The sequence below is a fragment of the Galeopterus variegatus genome, unplaced genomic scaffold (assembly GCF_000696425.1).
Source record: "Galeopterus variegatus unplaced genomic scaffold, G_variegatus-3.0.2 Scaffold9650, whole genome shotgun sequence".
Lineage (NCBI taxonomy): Eukaryota > Metazoa > Chordata > Mammalia > Dermoptera > Cynocephalidae > Galeopterus > Galeopterus variegatus.
Genome location: NW_007735761.1, coordinates 50,913 through 57,908, shown reverse-complemented (window position 1 = coordinate 57,908; position 6,996 = coordinate 50,913). Strand labels below are relative to the sequence as shown.

Below are 6,996 nucleotides of genomic sequence, written 5' to 3'. Positions count from 1 at the left end.
TAAGGAGTTTTTCCACTAGGAAAACACAAATTAAATCCTTTGTGAGATATGAATCATTTCACCAGAGAAGATGTATGGATGGTAGATAGTGGATGAAATGATGTTCAACACCATAAGGAGTTTTTCCACTAGGAAAACACAAATTAAATCCTTTGTGAGATACCACTGCATACCTGTTAGAACTAAAATACAAAGGAATTATAATACCAAAAGCTGGTGAGAATGTGGAGACACTGGCTCACTCATTTCTTACTTGTGGTAACATAAAGTGGCTAGAGCTGTTCTGGAAAATAGTTTGGCAATTTCTCTAAAAAAACGAAGCATACATTTACCATGACCCAACACTTGCAATTCTGAGCATTTATTCCAGAGAAAGAAAAACTTATGTCCACATACACACACACACACACAAAAACCTGTACACAAATGTTTGTAACAACTTTATTTATAAAAGCTGAGAAAAGGAAATAACCCAACTATCCTTCAATGGGTGAATGGTTGAACTGTGGTACATGCATACCATGAAATGCTATTTAGCAATAAAAAGGAAGACCCTATTGGTAGATGCACCAACTTGTATGGATTTCAAGGGCATCATACCAAGTGAAAAAAAAGCCAATCTCAAAAGAGTGTATGATTCCATTTAATTAACATTTTTGAAATGACATAATTCTGGAAATGGAGGCCAGAACAATGGTTACAGGTGTTTAGGGATGTGGTGTAGGTGGGTGTGACTATACAGGAGAAAAGGGACACGTTTATGGTAATGGCACAGTTCTTGTTTCTTGACTGTGGTGGTGGTTGCAGGAACCTGCACATGTGATACAATTCTTAGAACTATACGCACACCCACAAACACAAATAAGTGCATGTAAAACTGAAATCTGAATGAATTCTGTGCATTGTACCAATGTCAATCTCCTAGTTTTGATATTGTATTATAATTACGTAAGATGTTACCAATGGGCAAAACTAAGTTGAAGGGTACACAGGACTTCTCTACTATTTTTACAACTTCCTGTGAATATATAATTATTAGGAGTCTTCAGAAAGTTCATGGAAAGAGTCACATTATCTTCTAATTCTATCTTTCCATGAACATTTCGAAGTACTCTCATATTTCAAAATAAAAAGCTTGTAAAAATAAATTTCTATTCAGCAGCAAAAATTCCAAACAAAAAAGATTTAAATATACTATTTAGAATAGATTTTTTAAAAAATCAAAGTCCTAGAAATAATTCTAATGAAAAATGTGAGATCTCTATATAGAAAACTCTTCAACAATTTAAAGAAGAACTAAGCAAGGGATAAGCTATGTTTATTGATTGGAAGATTTAAAAAGATGCCAATTCACCTAAAATTGATCTATATGGATTTAATAGAATCCCAAGAGGCCTTTATTTATTTATTTTCTTGGAAGTGGCAAACTGACACTAAAATATATAATGAGATGAAAATAATGGGAATATCCAAGATAATGGTAAAGAAGAAAAGCTGAACTATTTCCACTCCAGATATCAAGACATATAATGTGTCACTGTGGTATTGAAGCAAGAATAGGCAATTAGACCAAAGAGGTTAAGTAAAATTCAGAAATATACTCAGGCATATAGGAACACTCAAATTTATGACAAAAGGACTGAGCAGTGGGGGAAAGAGTTCTTTTCAGTAAATGGAACCAAGTCACTTTCATATCTGTATGTGATAAAATAAATATTCACCCTTACCTCACAAAATTAATATTGTTCTACATATGAAAAGTAAAACAATAACGCTCCTAAAGTGTAATATAAAAGAATATATTTTGAGTTTGGGCTGGTAAATACTTCTTTGGCAGGATACAAAGAGCATTATATATTGTTTTTTTGAGCACTTTATAGGTTTTTATTCCTTTTTCATAGCGTCCTCTCCTTGTTTTACAAATGTAATATCTTCTCCATGGTGATTTAGAGTCTTTTAAAATGTGTTTCTTGATTTTCCAGGTTCGCTTTTTTGTTTTACTTTTTTCTTTTCCTGCTGTCCACATACATCTGTGATTATAGGTTTTTCTAGGCCTCAGTTGCTTGTAGGTGGCTGCTGTAAGTTTTCTCTGCTATTGTGTAAGTAGGTTTGTTTTCTCATTATGTGTGAATGGCAAAGCTGAGGAGGAGCTCTGGGTACATGGCTAAGTGACAGAAATGGCTGGGAATCTTGTAAATGCCAGGATGTGTATACTGCTAGTGTAGGTGGCTGCTGTAAGTTTTCTCTGCTATTGTGTAAGTAGGTTTGTTTTCTCATTATGTATGAATGGCAAAGCTGAGGAGGAGCTCTGGGTACATGGCTAAGTGACAGAAATGGCTGGGAATCTTGTAAATGCCAGGATGCGTATACTGCTAACCCAACTGCACCCAGCTAGGTCCATCTCTCTAGAGGAGAGCTTTCTGGCTTCCTTGCCTGGTGATAAGCATTGGACTGCTAGTCCTTTGGAACCACCAGCTCTGGGTCTGGAGCCCCCTGAGTTCCTCCAGGAAGATCTCCTCCCTGGCCCTGGTCGCCCTCTTCTGTATATGTCATTATTTCTGGCTTCCTCTACTCATCTATTTTTTTTTTTTTTTTTTTTACTTTTATTTTAGTTTATTCTATGCTGAATTTATTCTCAAGTCATATGTTTTTCTCCTTCAGTTTCTTCTGGGATATCTTTTTCTTCTGTGCAGCCTCCTCTTCTGGTTTAGGAACAATTTGTTCCTTTCAGTAAGGGTCATATTGATGTGGCGGGGGAGCTCATGCGTGGCTTAATCCTACCGAGAGCTCTGTAAGTGCGGTGGCACATCTTGGGTGCTTTGTTCACCTGGATGTGCTCAACAACCAGAGAATTACATCTAAACCCTTAAGTTCAGCATTACTCTCTGCATTTTAAAGCATGTGCAGCAAAAACTCAGCACTCTTTTTGGGCCACTGACCCTGTGTCCAGCCCCACTCTTTGGCCTGGTACACCTACCAACTCCATCATTGTAATACCTGAACGGTACACATTGCTTCTATAAGGTGACATCTTTCAGATACTTGGCTGGCTTTATGGATATGCATAACCTTGATGGCCTGGGCAGTTCCATGGGTGTTCTTAAGGTGAGCACAAAGATTTGAACCTCCTGATTTACATGATTTTGTAGGGCTTTCTTGTTCAAGTTAACAGCGAAGCATCTTCAAGATCACCTTAGGCTGCTCACTGGAAGAGGACTCCACGACTTCTTCCAGCATTGGGCTCTCATGCACTTTTCTTCCAGAAGTATGCTAAAATCCTTCATCCTCTAGAGACCACTTTCTCTATCCACTTTTTAAAAATATATTTAATGATAGTAAGTGGAGACAAACAAGTTTTCAGTCTACCCTCTTGAAATGGAACTCTCTAACTTATCCTTCTTTTAACTATTGGAACCTAGTATTTGCCAAAATTATAGTGTCCTATTAACACCCAATGGAACATATATTTAGAAACAGTGTTATACAGAGATTTGAGGGGATTATGGGAAGGTTAATTGTTCTACGAGAATAAAAATTCTCCTGTCCTTTTTGGAGAAGACTAGGTCAGCATACCAGATGCAGTTGTTTTGATTATACTACATGTTTGAATACTGTGGCTCAGGCATCCTGGTGCTTGTGAGCTCTGGGTCATAAAATCTTAACAGTTGACTTAAAGCAAATCCAAAACTGCTTCAAGGAAAACTCCAGTTTCCTCCACTGGCACTCCTGTATCTACATTCTTTTACAGCAAGAAGACTGGTTAGGCTCCAGAACTCTCACAAAAGATTGCCAACCTACCTATTCACTTATTACTTGCCCTGTCTGTCCTCTTCCTCGAGCTGGCCTTGTGGAAAAACAGAGCACTGGGCCCTCCCAGAGAGCGTGATCTCAGCCCCTCAGCTACCCTCTCTGATCAAAATCCAGGCCGAGGAGAAGCAGCCTGAAGGAAGGGCATCTCAAGCAACGTTTCCCAAACACTGCTCTGTGGAACACCAGTTCTGCCAGATGTGAATAGGTCTTCATTGGCAAAAGTCCCATGATTAACCAAATGTACAATTGCATATCACAGTTGCATGTGAGGTCTAAGATCTGAAAAGAAAAGCCCCGTAGGAGCCAACCTGTTTAACCTGGCTGAAACCAGCCTTTCCCTGCAGTGTCTGACTCCGGAACCTATGCTGAGGGGTTATTACCAGAAGCACAAGGATGAAACGCACTTCTCCATTCATTACACAATGCTGTTGGGAAGAAAGCACCTCTTGTGATACTTATTGTACAAAACACTTCACAGAAAAGTGTCTCAGAATTTGTGTGGGGAGCTGGGTGGGAACTGCCACCTTTTCCCTTTCTGCTGAGGACAGCAATGTCAATTGCTGTTCCCTTTTTTGCTCAAGGAAACTCTGAGTCAAAATTGATATTCAGTCACAGCAAAGATATCCGTCTCTGTGACAGTATAGTTCCTTCCTTCCTCTTTCCACACTCTTGTTCTCTGATTTATTCCACCCCATTACTGCTCCCTTTGGTGACCCATTTCAGAAGTGTTTTAGGAACAGTCATAGTCTAAGTGTGTTTCAAAGATAAAAAGTGGCTGACGACCTGGCCACTCTGCAACATTTCGTGTTAATGTGTGGTGATGTGACCCCTATGATCACGAAGAGTCAACAATCTGATCACAGTCTGTTCACACACTGTGACAAGTTCCCGGACTTCAAACCGTTGTCATGTGGGTTTCAACTGTAAGAAAATATCAGGCTTTAACAAAGTCATCACTACCATGTTCCTTGTCCCCTGGTGAAACATTTGATGGCAAAAAGAAAAACCTCAGGGAAATGATTTATTTCACATTTCCTTTTCATGGGAGAATGGAGACAGCATTTAACTAAGAGAATAAATAGATTAGATTGTTTTATTTCAAAATGCAAATTCATCATCGGGGGTGGGGGTGGGGTGGGTGGCTGTTTCCTTAAGCGTCCCTTCAAAATATTACCACATACAACGTACATGCTGTGCCATTCTTAGGAAATATCTTCAGTTGGCTTTTTAAAGTGACAAGGCACAATCCTGGCTAATGGGGGAAGAGAAGCAAGGGGTGAAGGTGAGGATTTGGGAGCTGGGGTCTTCAGTAACCAATGTCCACAGTCCTTTCCCTTAGAAGCTGCACTGAGCTATAATTAAACCACTTTCCACTTTCCAACATCAACTCATATGTGATACCAATGTCCACAGTCCTTTCCCTTAGAAGCTGCACAGAGTTGTAATGAAACCACTTTCCACTTTCCAACATCAGCTCATATGTGATATGGGAAGAAACAACCCAAACCTCTGGTAAAATGATACTAATTTTAAAAATTATGGTGGAATACTGCAAAACCAGTAAAATTCAATTATAAAAAGTGCTTAACAATAGTCAATGTAGTTTGAAGCACTCATGGATTTGGAATAATACATTTTTAATCTTTTGATTCCTCGTTTAGTCAACATTTGCCATCTTCTGTCAGAGGCATTGAAACAAAAATAATTAAAATTCATTATTCCTAATTATAAAAACTAAATAAGTACAAAAGAAGTTTATATAATTCATCCTTCAAATGATGCCTTTTTGTAAACTTGTAGCATTTATACTTCTGCAATTATTAAAGTCTAAAACAGTAGTAAAACTGGAACACCCTATAGTATTTATTGATGACTGCAGGTTACTCAGTGTGTACAGGGTGTTTCAAATTCTGTAAAGCACAATATGTATGTTTATATATTCATAGGAAAAAAGTCTGCAGAATTATAACCATGCATATTTACAAAGCTATTTTCTCTGTTGTGGGATTTTTGCTTTCTTTTGATGCTTTTTTTTTGGTTTTCAACATTTTCTACAGTCAACATAGGTAAAATTTATAACACAGAAGGAAAAACCATTAAAGTTTCCTTGGTATGACAGCTCTGAGGAGATGTTTGTGGTCACCTGCCCTTTTCCTTCCCACACTGAACTGATTTGGTTCAAGTAGGTGACCCCAGGCAGCCCATGGCCACAGAGGGAGCTGACCCCAGTACCTCTGGCTTGGGCTTGATGGGGTGAGGGTGTCCCATCCCTGCAGGCAGGTGATCAGGAATGGGCATAAGGCCAATTTGGGATTATGAGATTTGTAGGCATGATTGCTGGAGACTTCTGAGAAAAATGTCCTTGCTTTTGAGCGAGAGCTGCAGAGACAGGCAGTCAACTTCTTTCTGTTCTTCTGAAGTCTTTGTGACAGGTTGAGAGTGCTGGGCCTGCTGCTGCCTGACCTGCAAGGGGGAGAGCTGCATGAGGATCTCAGGACGAGGGGCCAAAGGCTCCGGATCAGCCAGAGCCAGGTCCTGCCCAACTTCTGGTTGCCCAGGCATGAGACCTAACTCCTGTCCTTCACGTTTCAACCAGTTTGAATTGCAATTTCTGTGTCTTTTGTCCTGAAAGCATCCCAGCAGATACTGGCTCCTTCTGAAATCCTTGCTGCTGTTGGCCATTGGACAAAGTTTTCCTTCTTCTGTCTAACCTGTCACCTCCAGCAGTGACAGAGTCTTAGTCTTGAGGCTAGTAAGCAGATGGCAGCTCCCAATTTTCTTCCTGCAAAATGTATTTATTACCTGGAGCTTAAGGTTTTCCATGTGCTGTTTTGTTTTTTGTTTTTGTTTTGTCCATGGAAGGGTATTTATTTTTAATGCACTGAGGGGAGAAGAGAGAGAAAGCCCAGAATCACCTTCCTCCAGTGAAACTTTATTCTCTGAGCTTTCTCCTTGATGCTAAAATCAGGTAGTCCAATTGTGGTCTCATCGGTTAGGGGCCCTAAATAAAATTCAGAGGGAGCTGAGTGTTGGCATGGGTGCTGGGGAGGAGACACAAACTCACCCGTCCTCAGAGGCCAGCCAGGGGAGCATCAGGGTGAGAAATAGCTGGGTGTGTTGGGGACCATGCACCCAGAGGCTGCCCCATCTACGAAGACAGCTCTCCTCCCTGACTGCAGCTCACTG

The 6,996-nt window shown here is 40.0% G+C and overlaps 1 pseudogene; it reads right to left on the bottom strand.

Annotated features, from left to right (window-relative positions):
- Nucleotides 1–2,613: 2,613 nt before the first annotated feature.
- LOC103609473 lies at nt 2,614–3,180 on the bottom strand (annotated as a pseudogene).
- Between the last annotated feature and the right edge of the window lie 3,816 nt (nt 3,181–6,996).